Source organism: Elaeis guineensis, chromosome 14, assembly GCF_000442705.2.
Source record: "Elaeis guineensis isolate ETL-2024a chromosome 14, EG11, whole genome shotgun sequence".
Taxonomy (NCBI): Eukaryota; Viridiplantae; Streptophyta; class Magnoliopsida; order Arecales; family Arecaceae; genus Elaeis; species Elaeis guineensis.
In genome coordinates, this window is record NC_026006.2 from 1,058,593 (window position 1) to 1,084,985 (window position 26,393).

Sequence of the window (26,393 nt, forward strand, 5' to 3'; positions counted from 1 at the left end):
CAGCGATGGCTCGGCGGCTACTCACCCTGTGGGCCACCGACTTCCTTCTCTTCCCCCTCTCGGCTACGGGCACCTCCATGGGGCGGACCCCCGAAGCGGGACCCCCGAAGCGGGAGCCCCAGTCGGTGGACTCCTCAAAGAGGTTCGGGGGGCCGTAGGTTTGGCGTCCGAGGGAATGTCGATCACTGGAGCCACCTGGACGGGCACGGCCAAGCTCGACTCCTCCGCCCTAGCCCTCTTTGCCGATCCGACGGCCGCAGCACCCTTTCTTTTGTGGGCCTTGAGGCCCCTGGCAAGCATCCATGCTGCTTCGGCGTCCATCCCTTAAAAAAAAAAAGAGAAGAAGAGAAAGAGGAGAGAAATCAGAGATCAAAAAACAAAAAAAAAAGAAAAAGAGAGAAGAAAGAAGAAGGACAGAAGAAAAGAAGAGAAAGGAAAAGATGAAGTACTCGCAGGATCCTAGGGGCTCAGGCCAATGTTGAACAGAAATTGCTCCCTCAGAAGGTTAGGAAGGGAAGGAGTGGAATAGGCGAGAAGCTTCCGGGCAGCCTGGAGGTCATCCTCCCCCAGGCTGGGGGCCCGATGGACAGAATCCCTCAGAGAGCCCCAAGGGGGCAGGCCCAGCCTCAGGGTCGGGCAGTGGACGAAGAGGTATTTCCCCTTCCAATTGTGGATTGAAGAAGGGGCATCTTTCAGCAACACCTTCTTGTCGAACTGAGGAGAGAAGTACCACCAGTCCTTCGTCGAAGGATGACGCTTGAAGGTATAGAAGTGCCTAAACAGGGAGAGGGACGGTTGGACCTCGACTACGTGGCAAAGGAAGAGAAACCCTATCAAAAACCTAAAAGATTTCGGAGCAACAGAAGCCAATGAGATGTCTAGGAAGCGGAAGAGGGCGACTACAAAGGACGGAAGCGAAAGCCGGAGTCCAGCACGGAACGCCTCCTGATACAGGCAAAAACGATCGGGTGGGGGAGTGCTATCCCGGTCAGAGGGGTCAGGCAGCTCCAGGTCGTACTCCGGAGGAACTCCATACTGAACCCTTATCAGAAGGAGTTCATCCGGAGTCAGGGAACATGGAATGGTGCCCGGTGCAAAAATCGGGCGGAGCCCAGCCCCAGACGTGGGTTCGTCTACAGAGCGAGGGACCTAGGGGTTTGAGGTGGAAGAACTCCCGAAACTGCTGGGAGTGAAAGAGTCGGACGACATTTCTAATAACTTCGAATGAAGACTCTAAAGATCCCGAAGAAGACGGACAGGATAAGGGGCGAGAGGTCACAAGAAACTAACTCAGAGGAATATAAAAAAAAAATGGCGAAGAAGAGGCCCCTAAGTGGCAGGAAGAAAGATGAAGGTGCTGGGACTAACCTAGATCGCTCTGAGGGATGCAGAGAGGCGAGGATAGGGATGACTTGAAGGGCGCCTATGGCCCAAGAAGACGCCAACAGAAACAGGGCTCTCGAAGGAAGGGCAGATACTGATAGAACTCTAGAGCGGAATAGGGCCCCTAAAGGTGGAAGGATGGGTTTAAATAGACCCTGGGATCCGATGCCATAATGATCGCGAATCCCCCCAGGCCAGCCCATGCCCGACACATGTCCCACTCCCCCCGACAGGCGGCTAAAAGCGGCTGACGGATTGGCAGGGCCATTATGGTGCCGTACCTGGGCTAGTGTACCGACGGGAATTTCGAAGGGTCCCTTCGTATCGCCCCGATTCGAAAAGACTCCAGCACGCGCACATTAATGCCAAAATATCTAGGGGCGGTCGTGCGCAGGATTCGAGGGGACAACTTCGGCTATGCCAATCTCTCTGTATTTCCTTCATTCGAAATTCAAACTCGAAAGTAGGGGGACTGGTGTTGGATATAAAATATCCAAAGCCGAAGTTCTCAGCGGGATTGACCCTTGCGGGCTCCATCCACGACTCCAAGGGAGACTCCGCCCAGACTCCTACGGGAGCCGGGCTCGATCCACGACTCCAAGGGAGACTCCGCCCGGACTCCTACGGGAGCCGGGCTCCGTCCACGACTCCAAGGGAGACTCTGCCCGGACTCCTACGAGAGCCGGGCTCCGTCCATGACTCCAAGGGAGACTCCGCCCGGACTCCTACGGGAGCCGGGCTCCACCCATGACTTCAACCGCAAGGAGGACTCCACCCGGACTCCTATGGGAGCCGGGCTCCGTCGCCAACATCAACTGCCAGTAAGCTCCGTCCGGACTCCTACAGGAGCTGGGCTCCATCCACAACTCCAAGGGAGACTCCGCCCGGACTCCTACGGGAGTCGGGCTCCACCCACGACTTCAACTGCAAGGAGGACTCCGCCCGGACTCCTACGGGAGCCGGGCTCCGTTGCCAACTTCAACTGCTGGTAAGCTCCGTCCGGACTCCTACGGGAGTCAGACTTCGCACCTAACTTTAATTGCAGGAAGACTCCGCCCGGACTCCTACGGGAGCTGGGCTCCATCCACAACTCCAAGGGAGACTCCGCCCGGACTCCTACGGGAGCCGGGCTCCACCCACGACTTCAACCGCAAGGAGGACTCCGCCCGGACTCCTACGGGAGCCGGGCTCCATCGTCAACTTCAACTGCCGGTAAGCTCCGTCCGGACTCCTACGGGAGTCGGACTTCGCACCTAACTTTAATTGCAGGAAGACTCCGCCCGGACTCCTACGGGAGCCGGGCTCCGTCCACAACTCCAAGGGAGACTCCGCTCGGACTCCTACGGGAGCCAGGCTCCACCCACGACTTCAACCGCAAGGAGGACTCTACCCGGACTCCTACGGGAGTCGGGCTCCGTCACCAACTTCAACTGCCGGTAAGCTCTGTCCGAACTCCTACGGGAGCCGGACTTCGCACCTAACTTTAATTGCAGGAAGACTCCGCCTGGACTCCTACGAGAGCCGGGCTCCATCCACAACTCCAAGGGAGACTCCGCCCGGACTCCTATGGGAGCTGGGCTCCACCCATGACTTCAACCGCAAGGAGGACTCCGCCCGAACTCCTACGGGAGCCGAGCTCTGTCGCCAACTTCAACTGTCGGCAAGCTCCGTCCGGACTCCTACTGGAGTCGAACTTCGCACCTAACTTTAATTGCAGGAAGACTCTGCCCGAGCTCCTACGGGAGCCAGGCTCCATCCACAACTCCAAGGGAGACTCCGCCCGGACTCCTACGGGAGCCGGGCTCCACCCACGACTTCAACCGCAAGGTGGACTCCGCCCGGACTCCTACGGGAGCCGGGATCCATCGCCAACTTCAACTATCGGTAAGCTTCGTCCGGACACCTACGGGAGCCGGACTTCGCACCTAACTTTAATTACAGGAGGATTCTGCCCGGACTCCTACGGGAGTCGGGCTCCGTCCCCGGTTGTGACTAAAGGAAGACTCCGTCCGAACCCCTGCGAAAGCCAGATTTTGAGCTCTTCTTTGATAGATGGCTAACTACCTCTCCTCTCCAGAGACTCCAGCCGGACTTCAGCCGACAGACCTCCGCCCCCTGGCGCGCTGCAGTAACAGTCGCGATTCTGCTCCACTCCCTGCGGTAGATCCCACGCGGCTCCAGCATTCCACGACCCTGCTCCACCTGCTGCGATGGATTCCACGTGGCTCCATCACTCCTTCGCAGGCCGTAATAATGGCCACGGTCCTGCTCCACTTCCTGCGATGGATACCGCACGATTTTCCTATCCTCTGGCAAGTCGCGACAACAGACGCCACTCCGCTTCTCGTGGTCGACTCCATGTGGCACGCCCCGATAATGGCCACGGGTCCACCCCATTACTCGCCGCAACAAATTTTTCCTGACCACGGGCGGCCCACTACCAGACGGTTACAGACGTCACCATCAGTTTGTTGCCCCCTCCGCCTATAAAAGGGGAACTCCAGATATGTTATTCTATAAGCTCTCGTTTTTACCTAAAAACTCTGCTAAAATTTCCGTTCGAGCACTCCATTCTTGTTGAGGCAGAGAACTGATTTGAGCATCGGAGGGTCTTGCCGGAGCAACCCCACCTCTGATTTAGACTTCTTTTGCAGGTCCCGACGGCGACCGCGACTCCCTCGACTCCAGCTTCTCTGACGCAAGTGGATTTTTGCACCAACAAGAACATATGTTCAAAATGAAATAATAATATTTGTGAAGTATTTTAGAGAACACATCATATCATATATAAAGTATCTATCTATGGGTCGAGATATTATTAGTCTTCGAACATCCACATGCTCAAGACCTAGTACCTTACATATCTTGATATATGTGACCATCATATATTTATTTTTTATTTTCATCAACATGAAGAACAACATTATTAAGTGACAAAAACATAAGACTATAACAAAAAAAAAATTATCAGAAGGAGAGTAACTTTTACTCTCAATATTAATTTTAAATCTATGTTACAATAACATAAAGATTGAAATAATATTTTTAATAAACAATGGTCTACTAGTTTTTAAATAAATAGGTTTCTATAGTCTTAGCATGAATGGACTATCCATCAGTGCCAAAAGATAAGTAGTTACCTCACCTCAGCTTTATAGGTCCTGCAATATTTTGCATAAGTGGAACCTATATAAGGTATCACATACCTAAAATTTTAAAGCAAAAATACTCAATGAATTATTAATTTGTATCACATACAAACTATTAATAGATGCAACTTTTGCTTCCTACTACTACTTCATATTTGCAAGATAATTCTTACAATTTTATTGCTCATCAATACTGTAATGATATTAGATATCTATAGTGAAGACATTCTTCACCTTTTGTTCCTCAACCATTTCATGACATTTGATTAATTTTAAAAATATCCTAAGTAGTGAATGTAAAGATGCAAATGTGTATATAAGAATATAAAAAAAACTACTCATGATGACATGCACAAGTTAGATGAGGATTTTTATCTAATTGTATCTCTCACTATTTTAACAAATTTCATAACTCTCAAGTATGAAATCGAGGAACCTTATCATAAAGTTTCTTAGTGGGGTTGAGATCCCAATTCCTCATAAAAAGTCTTATGGATAGCACAACAAGCTCCTATGAGTTCAAAGGTAAGTAACTTTTTATTAATTGCATCTCATGCAACTCTCAATATAACTTTTACTTCTAAAATACTTATAGCCTTGTAGATAGCACAATAAACTATAATATTTTAGTTAAGTCATACTCTTCAAATCTATATGGTCATATCTGAATAATACTATCCTTGTAGATAGCACAACAAGGTAGCACTACCAGAATATGCCACAAGCATCATTAGGTCAACATCATATCAATCACTATAGCAAGCCTTGTGGATAGCACAACAAACTCACTATAGTTTTTGATATATCCTATTAACTTAGTATAAACTAAATACCATTAGCTTTATTATGCATCAAGACAGTATTAAGCCAGTCCCCACAGCAAGCCTTGTGGATAGCACAATAAGCCTACTATGGTTCTTGACATAATAGTGACTTAGCATGAAGGAAGGCATAGGTAGTATTCTTAACACTTTGCCATTAAGACTTAATATAATTTAACTGAGAGACTTAGGTCTCTAGCACATCCTTAACATATACATGCATCAAATGCTATGTAAAATCAAACTCCTAACTACCAGCATATAAGAGCAAATATAAAGGAAATCAAATAGTTATGGATTTTGAAAAATCATCCAAGCCACAGGATGATCAAAGGATTTAACCCTAGGTGCATCATAGATTGAACCATCTCATGGTCAATCTTAATGCTACACAACTCTCGAAAAGCCTGATAGTCTGATCTTAATCATCATGAAGTCTACTATGAATGCTTGATCTTTATTTGAAAGTAGAAAGAAATAATTTCTATCTATTCTCAAATAATTTTTTTTCTATAATTTTACATCATTATGTAAAAATCTCAATCAACAGTTGGAAATATAGAATGAGAGGTTCAGCTGATAATATAATGCATCGAGACACCCAGCCCTTATTACATTAATATAATCAACTAGCATGTAAGCATTCATGCAAATATCCATCACATGGAGTGTTCCAAAGTCCATAACAAATCAACATAACATTTTATAACAATTAGTAAATAGCTCATGTTAATTCAATTGTGATATCATTCAAACACATGTCAATAAAGATGTTCAAAATTATATAGGTATTGACCCATTAAGGGTTTTTGATTTGGATTCAACCCTTAACCCCCAAAAAAAATTTAAGTTAATCATTTATCATTCATTTAAGTTGAGTTAATCAATTCTTAGATTAAACCTAATTCAATTAGGTTAACTCAGATTCGGTCACCCATAACTCAAATGCTAATCAAATTAGGTAAATGACAAATTTGATTAACCAAAATTAAACATGACTTCTAATCAAATTAGAACCATGATTTTGATTTAATCTATAATCATTAATTCTAATCACATTAGAACTAAAAATTATAGTTAAACCAATCTATCGGCACAAAAATCCTAATCCATTATCTGATGAATCTTATCCATGACCAAAAAAATTTTTGACCCCATATACACCTCGGATAACAACCAAAATGGTCAATCCATAATGGTGAGTGCCCGATAACATGGTGGTCGGTGCTTGGATCTTTAGTAAATGCATCAAATATAAAATCCATAAGTCTTGACAATGTACATCAATATGTAATATTCTAAGACCCTCGCACATCACATGCACTAGATTTCAATTCCATCAAAAAATAGATCATAGGATCTAAACTAAACTTATCACACAAGTCTATAGTGTGGGAAAAATTCAGTGCAGGGATAAAATGATAATTTTAAAATTATTTCAAAATTATGATTTTACAGTGAAAAAATATTAATTAATCTAATTAATTAACATAAATTTATTCTACACTAGGATCTAAATATGATATATAGCATGCAATCATTTAAATTTGAAATTCAAATTCTAACAGTAAACACTTCACTGTAATGTGTTCAGAACACAATACCTTTGTGCGGATAGTAGATCACCGTAATCTGATCACCATCGGGAGAGTCTGATCATCACGACGTAGCCACACAGTGTGTCTGGCCTCTACGGATCATCCACATGAAGCTCTCCATCTGATCGACTCCTCACGAGTGCTAGCTCGTTGTAGAGCCCTTTTGATGGCGGATGCTGATCGAACTCTTTCGATCGATGTCTGTCGATTCTTCAGATGCTTTGGATCATCAACAGACGTGCTTGAGAGGATGTTGAAGATCTCTCTAAGATTTTATGAGCTCACGATACTTGTAGCTCACTTTCTCACTTCCCGAACCCTAGGCTAAAACTCTAGGAAACTCACCGAAAACCTTGCACCCACTTTTCTTTCTTTTTTTTCTTTTTCTCTTGGAAGGATATGGACTTCCTTCTCATGCACAAGACTTCTCACACCCCAAAATTTTTCTCCAAAAAAAAAAGCTTCTTCTTGCATGCCCACTCTTCTCCTCCTTTTATAACAACGTCAAACGTCTTATCCAAAAGAAAGGATAAAGATGAGTAATTGCACATTTGAATTCAAATCAAATTTTGAATTCAAATAGACACCAACTCATCCCTTATCCACTAAAGGCATGAGGAATGGCTTAAATTGTGCATGGAGTGATTTCATGAGAAATCTTTTCTCATGTAATAAATAGGGCGTAAAAAAAAGGATAGGTGCAAAGATTGATTGCCCATTCAAATTCAAACTTTATTTTGAATTTGAATGGCCAACCAATCATCCTTATCCATCCATTTGGCACATTAAAGTGGGGCATGGAGAGGGCTTGGTGTGAGGAAAAAATTCATGAGAAGTTCCTTCTCATGAATCCAAATGGGTGCAATGGAAGTGAGGTGGCGCATGGAGATTGGGTCAAGGTGGTTTAATTATTTAAACCAACCTAATTGAACCAAATAAGTTAGGTCCAATTAGACTAATTTAAATCCAACTTAATTAGGCATAATTAGGCTCAATAAAATCCTAATCAAATCAGGAATTGACTAAGCCCAACCCCTGATCAAATCAGGGACCAAACCATCTCGACGATTAGGTCAACTCTTAACATAATCGGGTCAAACCCAATTGAATCCAATTCAATTGGACTTGATCCAAAAATAATTACTCAATTAAATTGAGTTAATTAGTGATCAAATCACTAATTAAACCTCTCATAAATACTGAGTCCAAATCCGATGGAAAATCAGGCATCAGAATTCATCGATATATAAACCTGATCGAAAAATCCCAACCAGTGGGACTCTTGACCCCGGTACCCATAATGTATGGAACTCAAGATCAGAGAATCCTGATTCTCGATCACTAAGTCCCAAACATATAGGATTCTACATCAGCCATCAGATCAGATAAGAATCTCTAATGTGTGTGACCCCGCAGGTTCGAACCTAAGCCGGTAGCACAGGAACCAATTCCTGTACTAATCGAAGGGACCATCTAGCAATGGTACCCGATGATCGGATAGGTCGAATGGTCGCAATCGCAACACTCAGAACCTACGTGAATATAGTTACTGTATAATTCATCCTTTTGATCTCTGTGTTTAGGATGACTCAGGGTTAAACTGTCAACCCTGATCAGATCATCCGAATCGTGCTCAACTCAAACAGTCCAGTGACTCCTCACAAGGACTACCCTGGCCAAGGTTTTGCTAAATTGAAACATGACTGTACACAGCTCCTAAACTGGAGTGGTCAATCCCATCTTGACACACGCACCGACAAGTCAAGTACTTGACTACACCCAGCAGCCTTCCGTCACTGAAATAAAAATTCAGGCAGTCCAGTGCCTAAGTGCAGTAAGTTGCTTGCAAGTCACCGTGGCGGTCTCAGGTCGGAGGGATATTTATGCCCATATTCTATTGGAGCAAATATTGACAGTAGAAATAGCTCTGGAGTCGGTCACGTTCAGTGCAGATGTACCGTTACATCTCTCCTGTATGGTATACCAGTGTCTCCACACTCATTGGTTAAGAGGACAACCAACCTATATGGCACACAACGACCTATGCTTGATAAACATTATCATCCTTGGTAACAACGTATCATTTGGTCGCGAACAGATTTAAGGACTAAACGACAAATCCTCCTTTGTCGAGTCTAAATAGTCCTAAGGACTTCACCACAACATAGGAGTTCATTAGAAGATGAAATATTTTGTGATGAAAAATACCAAAATAATTTTTATTAATTCATAATTTATGTACAAATATAAAAATAAGCACAACCATCAACAGGCTGACGATTGGCTTTGGGACACTATTCCCAACAATCTCCCACTTGGCCTAAAGCCAATCGGTGCAGTATCTAATACCCATCTTCGACTTGTAGTTGTCGAACTCCTTCACCGCAATGGCTTTAGTGAATGGGTCAGCCAAGTTCTCCTTCTCGTCGATCTTCTGAAGATCAACGTCACCTCGATCCATAATTTTTCGGATGAGATGGTAGCGACGCAGAATATGCTTCATCCGCTGGTGTGCCTTTGGTTCCTTCACCTGAGCAATGGCTCCAGAGCTGTCATAGTAGAGTAGAACTGGACCAACAAGGGAGGGTGCTACTTCGAGCTCGGTGATGAATTTCCTCAGCCACATCGCTTTTTTGGCAGCATCTGATGCAGCAACATACTCCACCTCGCAAACTGAATCAGCCACTGTGTGCTGCTTGAAACTTTTCCAGCAGATAGCCCCACCATTAAGGATAAAAATAAATCCCGACATACTTTTGCTGTCATCATGATCAGACTGGAAACTAGAGACTGTAAACCCTATAAGTCTCAAGTCTGATTCACCATAAACAAGCCATTGGTCCTTAGTATTTCTTAAATACTTCAGGATGGTTTTAACAACCTTCCAGTGATTCTCTCCTGGATCAGATTGGTATCTACTCACTACCCCTAGTGAGTATGCCACATCTGATCGTGTACATGTCATGGCGTACATGATAGATCCCACTGCCGAAGTATATGCAATCCTACCCATACGCTCTCTCTCTTGAGGTGTTGTCGGACAATCCCTCTTCGAGAGAGAAATTCTATAGCCTATCGAAAGATAGCCTTTCTTGGAATTCTCCATGCTGAACCTCTTCAGCATAGTATCAATGTACGTGGACTGAGATAAATGAAGCAACCTTTTAGATCTATCCCTATAGATCCTCATCCCTAGGATGTAGGAAGCTTCTCCCAGATCCTTCATGGAGAACTGTGACGACAGCCAAATCTTTATTCCCTGTAATGCAAGGACATCATTCTCGATTAAGAGAATGTCATCCACATACAATACAAGAAATACTACTACTGGACTATTAGCCCACTTATAAATGTATGGCTCTTCTCCATTCTTAACGAAGCCATACGTCTTAATCATCTTATCAAAATGTATGTTCCAACTCCGTGATGCCTGCTTAAGTCCATAAATGGACCTCTGTAGCCTGCACACCTTAGACTCATCTGTGGATGTGAATCCTTCAGGTTGTATCATATACACCTCTTCATCCAGCTCTCCATTTAGAAAAGCTGTCTTCACATCCATTTGTCAGATTTCATAGTCCAGATGGGCAGCTATCGCAAGCATAATCCGAATGGATTTGAACATTGCCATAGGAGAAAACGTCTCATCATAGTCTATACCATAACGTTGACGATATCCCTTGGCAATCAGATGGGCTTTATAGGTTTCCACCTTTCCGTCTGCACCTCTCTTCCTCTTGAAGACCCACTTACACCATATGGGTTTTACTCCTTCAGGTGGGTCAACCAATGTCCACACATCATTGACCTTCATGGACTCCATTTCAGATTTCATGGCCTCCAGCCATTTCTTAAAGTCGGGTCTCTGCATTGCATCCATGTAGGTGATTGCATCCTCATCATTTTCATCAAGTTCGATAGGATAGCCGTCCTGGACCCAAAAACCATAGTATCTGTCTGATTGACGTGGTACTCTACCAGATCGCCTTAAGGGTGCTTGAACAATGGGCTTCGGATCTGATCTAACCAAATTCGGTTCAGGTTCAATAATTTGTGTCGATTTTTCCACCTGTCGAACTTCGTCAAGTTCGACCTTAGAGGCAACAGTCCTTTCACCAAGGAACTCCTTTTCCAAAAAGATTGCCCTAAGGCTGACAAACACTTTTTGCTCATCAGCTAGGTAGAAGTAATACCCTTTGGTCTCTTTTGGGTACCCTATAAAATTACACTTGTCAGACCTAGGTCTAAGCTTGTCCGTAATTAAACGTTTAACATAAGCCAGACACCCCCAAACCCTAAGGTGTGAGAGTACTGACTTACGTCTTATCCATATCTCATATGATGTTTTGGTTACAGACTTACTCGGAACTTTATTTAGAAGGTAACAAGCTAATTCGAGCGCATATCTCCAGAGGAAGATCGGCAGACTAGCAAACCCCATCATGGATCGAACCATGTCCAACAAGGTCCGATTCCTCCTTTCAGATACACCATTATGTTGTGGTGTTCCAGGAGGAGTCCACTGAGAGAGAATCTCATTCTCCCCAAGATATGTCAGAAAATCATTGAAAAGGTATTCACCTCTTCGATCAGATCGAAGAGTTTTAATACACTTTCCAGTTTGTTTGTCTACCTCATTTTGGAATAGTTTAAACATTTCAAATGACTCCGATTTATGCTTCATTAAATAGACATACCCATACCTTGATAGGTCGTCTGTGAAGGTTACAAAGTAGAAATATCCATCTCTTGCACTTGAGCTCATGGGTCCACATACATCAGAATGTACCAAACCCAAGAGTTCACTAGCTCGCTCACCTTTTTCAGTAAAAGATGATTTGGTCATTTTACCAAGAAGACAGGACTCTCAGGTTGGAAGTGATTCACAATCACCTACTTCAAGAATTCCTTCTATAGCCAACCTGTTTATCCTGTTCTTATTGATATGACCTAGCCTACAGTGCCAAAGGTAGACTTCTGACACATTATCTATTCTAGGGCATTTACCGGAGGTTTGAACTACATTAACAGGTTGTGATAGAAAGTAAATTCCATTATTAAGTTGTCCAACAAACATTGTAACACCATTCAAAATGATATTGCAAATGTTTCTTTTTATTAAAAATTGATAACCGTTCATGGTCAAAAGGCCTACAGAAATAATATTTAATAAAAAGCTTGGACAATAGTGACATTCACTCAAAATTACGTTTCGAGAATTGATTACAAGGTTCATGATTCCTAATGCTAGAACTGAAACTTTGCTTCCATCTCCAATGTTCAGGAATCTCTCACCTTCATCAAATCTCCTACTGACCTGTAGACCCTGCATCGAATTGCAAATATGATAAGGGCTTCCGATATCCAATACCCAGGCAGTAGTATCACAAATGGAAAAGTTGTAAGGTGTTATCATATAAGTACCTTGCTTCTTCTTCGGCCTGTTCGGGTCCAAGGAAGCAATGTATAGAGGATAGTTTCTCTTCTAGTGCCCCTGCTTCTTGTAAAAGAAGCACTCCGCCTGGCTCTGGTCGGGCTTGCACTTCTTGGTCTAACCCTGTGTAGATGTCCCAGCATGCAGCTGCACCTTCTTATTCTTCTTCTTCTTGTTCTTTTTCTTCCCTTTCTTAAAGGGTCGACGACCAAAAGAAGACCCTCCCACAACATTCACCGACTCCTTATGGAGCTAGTGATCCTTCTCAAAGTTCTACAGCAACCCCAACAAATCGTGGTAGTTCACTGCAGGCTTTGTCATCCAAAAATGAGTAAGGAAGGAGAGGAAGGACTTGGGCAATGAATTAAGGATCACATCCTTACCGAGCTGCTCGTGCAGGGGAAAGCCCAGTTTAGTTAGGTGCTCAGTCATTTCGATCATGTACAGTACATGATCAGTGACTGAGGCTCCATCCCTCATCCGAGCATTGAAAATGGCACAACTAGTTTTGTGCCTTTCAACATCGTCAAGCGTGCCAAAGGAGTCGTTCAACATTTGAAGCATCTCTTGTGGCTGGGCGTTCTCGAACCTGTGGCTGAACTCATCATTCATTACCGCCAGTATAATGCACCAAACGGTGGTGCGATCGTTGAGCCACTTCTGATAAGTGTCTCAGACCGTTCCTCTAACGTTCGGGGCTGGCTCCTTAAGTGCCTGATCCGTTACTACATAAAGGATCCGCTCATGCTCAAGGATGATTTTTAATTTTCGATACCAGCTATCGAAATTAGGTCCCATGAGCTTGTCATTATCTAATAATGACCGAAGGAACAGGGTAGTGGCCATAGCTGCATAAAGAAAAATCAGACCTCTATTAGTACATAAATTATAAATACTAAAGATTTGGACTTTAGTCTAAAGTTTCTCTCAGTATTTTTACGAACTGGTAGCCTCAAACTCCAATTCGAGGAATTACTTTAATTCCTTAGTGGGTACTAGAATCCACACAGACCACACATGAGCCCAACTTTGGTTGGTCAACCCATGTGCATCTATGGGTAGGTTCATAACCAGTTGTTTCTCTAAATAACTTCTAGTAATTGATTTGCCACAGAACCTAATCAGTAGGCTTTGGCCTCCACTGAAAAGATCTGGTTAGGTCCAACCATTAACATTATTTGATTTGGTGAATCGAACCAATAAATGATCAGGCCCGACTTTGGCCGGCCAACCTGACCACCATCATGAAAGACTCAAACCAAATTATCATATTATGAATGATAATTTCATTAGTCAATAAGCACCAGGCCTTTGGGCCTCCAATAATTATTAAACTAATGGACTCATTATCACTCATTTAATGAGAGGCTATGACTTAGTTATCAATATAACTTAATCATTTTTAGGGACCTAATAATTTTTGAGGATTTTATTAAAGGATAGATGAGAAGAAAATATCCAGCCAATTTCAATCCTCCCACTGACTTCACCAAGTCAGATTAAAAAAGGATTTAATTAAAGCTGCATTAGGAGCACCTAAATCAGTCAAACTGATTTACCTAATGACATGGGTGAGCCCTAATAACCAAGTGATCTAATCAAAATCTAATTCACCAGGTTGGCCAGGTAAGTGAGATCAGTGGTGGGGATAAGCCATTAACTCGTCAGAGATCGAATCACTGCGAGTAGCTCCCGCTTAAAAATCACTGGTCAAAATGCCAAACTTACCTTAGACACCAACCGGTTCATTAGTTTTAATTTGATCATCTTATTAAATAGGATTTTACCGCGTAGCCATGAATTAAGTCCATCTTGATCTAGTTAAAGACGTGGACCCATTCAACTACAACTATTGAAGTTGAGTCTAGAGTATCCTTGACCTAATCTAATTCAACTTTTGATTAGATTTGACCAATTACTCTAATTTAGTCCATTTCTTTAAGCTAACCTTAAGTCTAACCCAATTATGGACCTAATCCATCTAACCCATTGACCCACAAGTTTATGTAATTGTCTTAGGTCTTAATTCACAATTCTAGACCTACTAGACAATACTTAATTCTTTTAATTAAGTATTTGGACTGATGGGTCAGGATTTGGCATTTCGAAAACAATTTTTAAATTTGAAAGATTTTATTTTCTATTCACCAAATATGTTGACTCATTTCACAAATAGATCAGCACATTTCATAAATAGCAATCCTATTGCTAATTATATAACAGAAAATAATTCAATCAAAATAAATCATGAATATTCCTTTAGATCTAATCTAACACATTCATGAAAAATTTTATAATTGAACCTTTACAATTAATTCCTTTTGCTGCTTCATCTGCATGGGATATAATTGCAGCGGCACCCCTACTGCCATAGGAGACCCCATCGAATGGAAGGAGAGGACCTTTAAACTCTACTTTTCTCCTATGATCGGACAGCCATAGCAACCAACCCAATTCGATTACTTGCTACTTGGATCAAGTATATCTAAATATACCAATTTTAAAATTTAAATTTCAAATTTCAAATTTTAAATTTTAAATTTTGAATTTTAAATTTCAAACAAATTTCAAATTTTAAATTTTTGAATTTCAAATTTTGAATTTTAAATTTTAAATTTCAAATTTGAAATTTCAACCAAATTTCAAATTTCAAATTTTAAATTTTTAAATTTCAAATTTTTGAATTTTGAATTTTGAATTTCAAATTTCAAAATTTAAATTTTAAATTTTGAATTTCAAATTTTTAAATTTATACTTTTAGATTACAACTTAATCTACACATGCAAATATATATATCATATCTAAGAACCCGCTCTGATACCATTTATGGAGAAAATTCAGTGCAGGGGTAAAATGATAATTTTAAAACCTTTTCAAAATTATGATTTTACAGTAAAAAAATATTAATTAATCTAATTAATTAACATAAATTTACCCTACACTAGGATCTAAATATGATATATAGCATGCATTCATTTAAATTTAAAATTCAGATTCGAACAGTAAACACTTTACTTTAATATGTTCAGAACACAATACCTTTATGCGGATAGTAGATCGTCGCAATCTGATCACCGTCGGGAGAGTCTGATCATCGCGATGCAACCACACAGTGTGTCTGGTCTCTGTGAATCATCCACATGAAGCTCTCGATCTGATCGACTCCTCACGAGTGCTAGCTCATTGTAGAGCCCTTTTGATAGTGGATGCTGATCGAACTCCTTCGATCGATGTCTGTCGATTCTTCGAATGCTCCAGATCATCAACAGATATGTTTGAGAGGATGTTGAAGATCTTTCTAAGTTTTTGTGGGCTCACGACACTCGTAGCTCACTTTCTCACTTCCCGAATCCCAGACTAAAACTCTAGGGAACTCATCGAAAACCTTGCACCCACTTTTCTTTCTTTTTTTTCTTTTTCTCTTGGAAGGATATGGACTTCCTTCTCATGCACAAGACTTCTCATGCCCCAGAATTTTTCTCCAAAAAAAAAAACTTCTTCTTGCACGCGCCACTCTTCTCCTCCTTTTATAACAACGTCAAACGTCTTATCCAAAAGAAAGGATAAAGATGAGTAATTGCACATTTGAATTCAAATCAAATTTAGAATTCAAATGGACACCAACTCATCCCTTATCCACTAAAAGCATGCGGTGTGGCTTAAATTGTGCATGGAGTGATTTCATGAGAAATCTTTTCTCATGTAATAAATAGGACGTAAAAAAAGGGATAAGGTGCAAAGATTGATTGCCCATTCAAATTCAAACTTTATTTTGAATTTGAATGGCCAACCAATCATCCTTATCCATCCATTTGGCACATTAAAGTGGGGCATGGAGAGGGCTTGGCATGAGAAAAAAATTCATGAGAAGTTCCTTCTCATGAATCCAAATGGGTGCAATGGAAGTGAGGTGGAGCATGGAGATTGGGTCAAGGTGGTTTAATTATTTAAACCAACCTAATTGAACCAAATAAGTTAGGTCCAATTAGACTAATTTAAATCCAACTTAATTATACTTAATTAGGCTCAATAAAATCCTAATCAAATCAAGAATTGACTAAGCCCAACCCCTGATCAAATCAGAGACCAAACCATCTCGACGATTAGGTCAACTCTTAACCAAATCGGGTCAAAGCCAACTGAATCCAATTCAATTGGACTTGATCCAAAAATAATTACTCAATCAAATTAAGTTAATTAATGATCAAATCACTACTTAAATCTCTCATAAATACTGAGTCCAAATCTGATGGGCAATCAGGCATCAGAATTCATCGATATGTATACCTGATCGAAAAATCCCAACCAGTGGGACTCTTGACCCCGGTACCCATACTATGTGGAGCTCGTGATCAGAGAATCCTGATTCTCGATCACTGAGTCCCAAACATGTAAGATTCTACATCAGCCATCAGATCAGATAAGAACCTCTAATGTGTGTGACCCCGCAAGTTCGAACCTAAGCCGGTAGCACAGGAACCAATTCCTGTACTAATCGAAGTGACCATCTAGCAATGGTACTCAACGATCGGATAGGTCGAATGGTCGCAATCGCAACACTCAGAACCTACGTGAATATAGTTACTGTATAATTCATCCTTTTGACCTCTGTGTTTAGGATGACTCAGGGTTAAACTATCAACCCTGATCAGATCATCCGAATCATGCTCAACTCAAACAGTCCTGTGACTCCTCACAAGGACTACCCTGGCCAAGGTTTTGCTAAATTAAAACACGACTGTACACAGCTCCTAAACTGGAGTGGTCAATCTCATCTTGACACACGCACCGACAAGTCAAGTACTTGTCTACACCCAGCAGCCTTCCATCACTGAATAAAAAATTCAGGTAGTCCAGTGCCTAAGTGCAGTGAGTTGCTTGCAAGTCACCGTAGCGGTCTCAGGTCAGAGGGATATTTATGCCCATATTCCATCAAAGCAAATCTTGACAGCAGAAATAGCTTCGGAGTCGATCACATTCAGTGTAGATGTACCCTTATATCTCACCTGTATGCCATACCAGTGTCTCCACACTCATTGGTTAAAAGGACAACCAACCTATATGGCACACAACGACCTATGCTTAATAAAAGTTATCGTCCTTGGTAACAACGTATCATTTGGTCGCGAATAGATTTAAAGACTAAACGATAAATCCTCCTTTGTCGAGTCTAAATAGTCCTAAGGACTTCACCACAACATAGGAGTTCATTAGAAGATGAAACATTTTGTGATGAAAAATACCAAAATAATTTTTATTAATTCATAATTCATGTACAAATACAAAAATGAGCACAACCGTCAACAGGCTGATGATTGGCTTTGGGACACTATTCCCAATATATAGACCATGGAATTTCATATCCAAGGTTCGATCATGGATCGATAATATTTATCATTTGCAAAAATACATCATAAACATCAATAAATCATCAATCAAAAAAATTGATTTTGACATAGTTTGAACTGGATCTAATCCACATCACAAAAATAATATGTAATTTGACTGAATCTATCAAGAGTGGCTCTGATACCACTATTGGGTTCTGATAACATGGTGAAATATAGATTTTAAAAATTTTAACATGCATTCAACATTTGAAAACATAGTTTAATATTTAAACATTGAAACACAAAACCCTAGGAACCCCTTGATGATTACAATCAAATCACAAAAATATCAATAAATCAGGAGAAGACCAGAAGTCTTATACCACCATGAAGACCATGAACTAGTGATTTTGAGATCTCCATGAGACTCCAAAATAGAAGCCCTCCAATGGTGATCCACACAGGATTGATCAAGGCTCATCCCAACTCGATATGGTGCTGCAGCCTTCTTCGCAAGTATGCTACCGATTGTCCTTCGCAAGACTAGATTGCACCAACACTTGTATGCCTTCATGACCTCCACTAGTACTACTCTAGGAACCTTTTTTCAAAGTATTATACCATACAAAAATAAATCAGATGTTCAATACTTGAATAACCTGATTTTTTGGACAAGCATCACATGCTTTCCAATTTTCTTCTCCTTTCCTTTCCATTTTCTCTCCCTCTTTTCTTACATTTTTTTTAGACTATTTATTATCTTTATCCTCTCATTCACACACCTAAAACATAGCCAAAAAGAGATGTAGAACCATGGATTAGCATCCCCTATTTATAGGAAACAATGGGGCATACCATGGGACGCCAACTCTTGGCATCCCTTCATTCTTACATGCCCCAATGAATTTTTTCAACATGGAATACAATGGGTTGGCATGGAATAAAAGGTGTTTCATCTACAAAAGGACTCTTCCTTTGCTAGAAAATCTGAACATCATAATATGGCGCATGGGAAAAATAAGAGTCCAATAAATTAAGGACTCTTCCATATACACCAAAATATGTGGCGTCCCAATTTTAATGTGGCATTCAAACTCCTTCCAAAAGAAGGACTCTCCTTCCTCTTCTATGCCCATAATCCCCAAAGACATCTCATGTCTTGAGAATTTAAGAAACACAGAGAAAAAAATGGAAGGAATTAAGAGTCCATGTTGAAATGGACTCTCCAAATTCAACACCCAAAACAAGGGACGTCCCACATTTATTTTGGCATGGAGTTCCTTCCAAGAGAAGGACTCCACTTCTTTTTCCACATCCACACATCCCAAGCACCATTAGATGGTGCACAAATTTAAGGAACAAGTGGAACATGTAAGAATTTTAAGATAAGTATAAAAGAAGGACTCTCCTTCCTTAAACCCAAAATAAATGTGATGCCACCTTTTATTATGCATGTGGTTTTGACGTGGAGGTGGTTTAATTCGTATGGAACACTTTCATAAAATTTAGATAAATCAACTAATTAATTAGATGGTTCAAACTCAATCACATTAGGTCAAGGCAATAAGTCTAGGTTAGTACAAACACGTTTGCACTGAACCCAATTGGGAACTTGAGTTAATTCATGTGCTAGCAATTTAATTAACCCATTGAATTTACAATAAATTCAAATTAATTAGATCAAGATCAAATTTCTATTGTGTATGATCTATTGGATTCCAAATCTAGCCAGCAGTAGACCCAAACTCTCGATGTAACCCTAATCCGATTGGATTAGGTCAGCTCGAGAGTCCCAATTAACTAGGACTCTTCCTAATTGATTCTCAAATTAAACTCTTTTAATTTTGAAGAGTCTAAAAGTTAAGATTGATATATAGTAATGTAGCATGACTATCCGAAAGATTTAAAATTTGATAAAAATACCAAAATTATCCTTTCATGGTGAATTACCATGCAATTTCATCCTTCGATCACACAACATCTCAGAAAGGCCATGGGCATGAAAATATGTCAAACTCAAATATCTAACCATATGTATCTCGATCCAATGATGATGACTCGATTGATGAACCAGTAGAAACTATTTCTACTGTTCATTCCTGCTCTGGCCAGAGACTTTCAGAGTCATCATCCTATGAGATCACATAGGATGTTTTCTCCTTCTGCAAGGAGTGACTGATTCTTTGTTGACCACTTACAACCTCTATACATACTTTGTCATATCCAAAATATCCCATACATATCTCAAAGTGGTGTGCTAGAGAATAAATCAAAGTAAGGATCCATGCACATAAGGTACCATAGTGATCTCAGGTCAAAAGATCATATGCACCACTTTCACTGAAGAACCATCTATTGACAAGCTATAAAGCTCTATCAGATATTCTTTTGTGGGTCAGTTTAGTGAACTCATTCTCTAATGAGTACTTACATCTTTATATTAGTGTCACCACACAAGTGGTTATGAGATCAACCACCCTCTCTATCGAGCACACATAGGATGTACCAGTCTTATTGGAGTCATCGATCTCTGACTCGATGATCTAATGACTGAAAATATTCTAGTTTGAGACTATCAAGATTTTAGATCTCACTGACATGATCTTATCATGGCCCTAAAATTATTCCTCTAATCTATGGGGTTTATCATAATCATAAAAAATATGATGCAGCAAATGATAAAACGTAATTCCTTATATAAATAAAAAAATTAATATCACGCAAATGAGCAAGAAGATAATAAAAAAAAATCCCATCACATTTCCATACAATTGGCTTGTAGGGCACTATTCTTTCAAAAATTTGATTTTGATTATAGTATGATCTGATTATGATAAGATTTGGTATGATTTGGATTAGATCTAAATTTTTTATATGTGATATGATTAGATTTGATACCTAGTAGCTAAGTAATTGGATGAACATTCATGGCCGTCCGATCATAGGAGAAAGTAGAGTTTCATGACCCTCTCCTTCCATTCCATGGGGATCTCTTATGACATGTTGGGGTGCTGTTTGTTCATGAAGATGAAATGTGAAAGGTCCAAAACTTATTTTTCTACAAAATCCTAGTTTTTGAAATCCTAGATTTTGGTTGTATATGATACAAAATGAATGAAAAATAAACTATCTAATCTAAAAGATTAAAAATTATTTTAATCATGAGAAAAAAAAATTTAAAATCATAAAAGGTTTGGATATGATCTAAAAATTTGTTTATGGTTGATTTTATTTTGGTTTATGCAAAGTTTTCATTTGCTAAAACTTTAAAAAAATTTCTGGCATGCTAACTTAGTCGGCTCAGTTCTGATTGAGTCAACTAAGTCTCCTATTTTAGCTGACTCAGTTGTGAACTAAGTCGACTAAGTTGCCACAATCTGAATAGTAATAGTTACTATTCATCTACAGTTAGCTAACCAAGTATCAGACTTAATCGACCCACTATTGTTAGTTAACTCAGTCTAGGAATGGGCCATCCAATTTTTAAAGATGAAAATTTTGTATGCATTCAAGTAGAAAGTTTACAAAATTAAAATTATTTCAAAATATGACCTAAACCCATGTTAAATTTAGACTAAATTAAGAATTAGGTATTGAATTAATTGGATCTAGAATTATGAATTAAAGATCTAATGATACTTTCATAAAATATGGAGGTCATATGGGTTAGCTTGATCAGGTTTTGTTAATTAGGTTAGACCTAAGGTTAGAATCAAATGGAACATAGACCAATTAGAGAAATTGATTAAATCTAACTAAAAATTGAATTAGATTAAATCAGAATTTTTTTAGAACCATTACAATAATTATAGTTAGTGAATGTCCATGTCTTTGATTAGATCAAGATGGACCTCAATTATGGTTTAGTGGTCGAGCCTTAGACAAACCAATTTGAATCTGATGAACCAATTGATGTCTACCATAAGTTTCACAGTCTTGATCGGTGGTCATTAATTGGGAGCTACTCGTATAGATTAAGTCTATGATGAGTTAATGACATATCCCTTCCACCGATCTCACTTACCTAACCAATATGGTAAATCAGCTTTGATTCGGTTGCTCATTGATTCATGCTAAACCCATACTGTATAGGTTGATCAGTGTGATTGATTTAGGTACCATGATCGGCCTGAATCTAGTCTTTTTTTATCTAACTTTGTGAAGTCAGTGGGAGGATTATGATTAGCTGGTCAAGTTCAATTTTTTCTCTTTAATATATCAATCAAATCTTCTAAATTATTAGGTCCATAAAATGAGCTAGTTATGGGGATGACTAGATCATAGCCTCCTATTAAGTTGGGTGATAATGGATCCATTAGTTGGATGATCATTGGATAGCCCAAAGGCATGGTGCTCATCTGCTATTGGAATTATCATTCATAATATGATGACTCAGTCGAGTCTCTATTATGGATTGTCAGGATGACCGATCAAAGTCGGGCCTGACATTTGTTAGTTAGATTTTTGAGTATGATCATGTTAATGGTTGGACCTAACCAGACCTTTCAATGGAGGCTAAAGCCTACTGTTAGGAACTCGAGGCAAAATTAATTATCAAAAATTATTTAGTGAAATAATTATATAAGAACCTACTCATAGATGTACATGAATGAGCCGACCAAAGTTGGGCTTATGTGCAGTCTAATGTGGATTCTAGTACCCACTAAAAAATTAGAATAATTTTTTAAATTAGAGGTAGAGGTTACCAATTCATACAAAATAGTGAGAGAACCTTTAGACTAAAATCTATGTCTTTAGGCTTAATTAATTCATATACTAATTAGATTTTTGATTTTTCTTTTGTACAGTTATGACCACCCATTTGTCGCTCTGATCACTATTGGATAGTGATAAATTGATGGGATCTAATTTGATAGCTGGTATCGAAAATTAAAAATAATCCTGGAGCACGAACGGATCTTGTACATGCTGATAGATCCGATACTTGTACACGCTCGTGGTGCTATTTGAGATACTTACCTGAAGTAGCTCAACAACTGCACCACGATGCGTTGTATTATGCGAATGACTATGAATGATGAGTTCAGTCATAAATTCGAAGAAGCTCAATCAGAAGACATGCTCAAGATGTTGAACGAGTCTTTTGGCACTCCCGATGATGTTGAGTGACACAAGACTAGTTGCACTATTTTTAACATTCAGATGAGGGAGGGGACGTCGGTCATCGATCATGTATTGTACATGATTGACATATCAAACATTTGAGCTAGCTTGATTTTTTTTTGCACGAACAGCATGGAAAAGATGCAATACTAAATTTTCTATCAAAGTCCTATCTATCATTTCTCAGTCATTATCGAATGATAAAACCTATAGTGAACCACCACGATCTATTGGGATTGTTGCAGATTTTTGAGAAGGATCACTAGCTCCATAAGGGTACAGTGAATGTAGTGGAAGGATCTTCTTCGGATGGACGCCATCCCTTTAAGAAAGGGAAGGAAAAAAAAAAAAAAGGTGCTAAGTGCTGAGGGTCAGATCAAGAAGTCTAAGTCCAAGTCTGATCAGAGTCAGACAGAGTGCTTCTACTATAGAAAGTAGGGTCATTGAAAAAGGAACTATCCTCAATACATAGCTTTTCTTGATCCGAACAGGCCTAAGAAGAAAAAACAATCAGTTGCTCGGCAAGGTAATTATATGATAACACCTTGCAACTTCTCTATTTGCAATACAATGATCTGGGTATTAGATCCTGGTAGTCCTATTAATATTTATAATTTATTGCAGGATTTTAGGTCAGTAGGAGATTTGAAGATGGTAAGAGATTTCTGAACATTGAAGATGAAAGATCAATTTTAGTCTAGTTTTAAAAATTATCAAACTTATATTTGTTGGGTTCCAGTGGCACAACGGAAGGGTTAGATATTTAAAATTTGTATTCAAAATACCTGATGCATCGAAAACCCAAATGCCAAGAAATTCTTGACCATGTCAATCAAAGTATAATTAAAATAAATTTGGATCAGAAGAATATCTATAGTGCTAATCCAATTTTCATGAGGTGTCCAAGTATCCATCCTCCAATGGTGATCCACATCGAAATTGAACCAAAGACAATGCTCTTCCTTCACCTTGCTTCAAGAGTTCTAGTCCTAGAACTCGACTAGCCACCAATCAATCAGACCTTCCTTCAAACCTAAGTTTGAACCTCTCTGTACCATCCACTAGATCCGATCATCTTTTTTTGGACCTCTTAAACTCTTAGAGCTATTAGGATTGGACTTGTCTTAAAAGAACAAACCTTTGTCCTAAACCCCAGAGTTGTAAGAGAGGGAGAGAGGGAGTGGATAGGGGATGTAAGAATTGAGTGATCAATCCATCTACCATCCTCTTTTTATAGCACTACATGGGAGACCAATAGAAAAGGAATGCCTCATCTGGAAAGTCATATTAGGTCCTCTTATCACTTGTCTGAGAGTCTTCAAGTTGAAGGACTCTTCACGGTGTGATATATTGATCAATTCTCTCTGACGCATGCATGCCCAGAAAGAGATGCATTTGGTATCTCTTTTGACTTCAAATATACATGAAAAATTACCACATAACACATAATTCAAATAGGAAGGGTACCAACAAGTGATGCCTTATTTGAATAAGTGTTTAAACCTAAGAAGGACTCTCCATTGGAGAGACATGCGAGCACCTTCTTGTTGTTGCACGCGTGCACGCCCAAAAAAAGGCATCAAAAGCAACCCTCCGACACCCGATAATTTTTTAGATTTCTCAGATGTGATTGGCACTTAAATTTGATCCTTATCAAAAAAATTATCAGATAAAATAGATCACTTAAGACAACTTAAACAGAAGGAGTCTTCGCATCTCTTCCTGCATCCAGAATTCCTCTCGTGCGTGCAACAATGTTCCAAGAATTTTCTCATGCATAATCTGATAGATTTTTTATATTTTAAATAATATTCTAAGTGTTTCATAATCTGATCTTATTACCATAAAAATTAGAGACCCAAAGTAGAAGGACTCTTAGTCCTTCTGCATGCCAAAACCAAAGAGTGCGTGCACTCTTCATATTTGCACCAAGAGTCCTTCTCATCTTGGACTCTTAGTTTTTGGTGTTAATCAATAGATATGGTGCCTATTTTTAGTAATTTCTAAGTCACTTGACCTAACCCAAATGTCCACCAAATTTAGCTAGCAAATCAGCAAGGCATGAGATCAAATTTATCTCCAAAGGAGCTAGGGTTTCCACACGTGCTAGCATGCTCACCGAAACCCCGATTGAATCCAAAATTCCAATCAACCTTTTTCAAAAGGGTCCTTAACCAAATTCTATATGTGTGTGACCCATTGAGTTTCATATCTAACTAACAGTAGGTTTGGATATAAGTTGACCTAATTTGATTAGACTTCAATCTAACCGATTTAGGTCCAATCGAGCTAACCCAAGTTTAGCAATTAGAATTCTTTCTAATTGGTGATTGAATTAAACTCTTTAATTTGATTAGACCTACAAGTCAAGATTGACATCTAGCAACATATCATGACTATCCAGAAGATGTGAAATTTGATGAAAATACTAAATATATCCTTCAGTGGCAAATTACCATGCAATATAATCTTTCAATCATCCCTGCACCCTGAATATGTTCATGAGTATGGAATCATGTCAAACTCAAACACATATTCATATTAATTCTCAATTAACCAATGATGACTCCAATGAAGAAGCATTAGAAATTTTTTCTAATCTCCTTCCTACTTTTGGCCAAAAGATTTTTTTTGAGTCATCTAGAAATGAGAATACGCAGGATGCAATCTCCTCTTACTAGGAGTGATCGATTTCATGTTGACCTACTCACAACCTTCATACACACTCCACCATATCTAGAATATCCTGTACATGTCTTAATGCTATGCCTGGTTATGAACTAAAATATGGATTCATGTGCATAATATTTCATAGTGATCTCAGGTCTAAGGATCATTTGCATAACTCCCACTTAGAGAATCATCTTGGACATGCAAGTAAGGCTTTCATAAGATGTTCTCCTTCATCAAGTCAATTCAGTGGACTCATTTTCTAAATGAGCATCCACATCTTTGTATTAGTGTCCCATACAAATGGCTAGTGAGATCTCCCACCCTTTTCATCGAGCATACATAGGATGTGCCAGTCAATTCAAAATATTGATCTCTGACTCAATACTTCTACAACTAGAAATATTTAAGATTAGAGTTTTAGGATTTTAGGTCTCACTAGCATGACCCATTCATGTCTCTTAAAATTATTATCCTAATCTTTGGAGTTCATCATAATCTTAGATATAATAAGATGCAGCTAATATGATGAATCAATATCTTATTTTATTATCAAATAATAAATATCATTACATGAGTGAAAAAATTATAAAGAAAAGTTTTATCGTAACACACTTACGATTGACTTATAAGGCACTCTTCTTTCAATCTTCCACTTGCACTAAAGCCAATTACCTTTGTATCTCAATCTCATACAATCAAGATGGTGATCAAATAGCTACTGTGGTATGGTCTTAGTGAATGGATCTGCTATATTATTCTTTGTATCTACTCATTCAAGGATAATATTTTATCTTTCTACTATTTTTCAAACGAGATCGAAGCATCTGAGGATATATTTGGATCTTTGATAAGACCTAGATTCCTTAGCTTGAATAATGGCC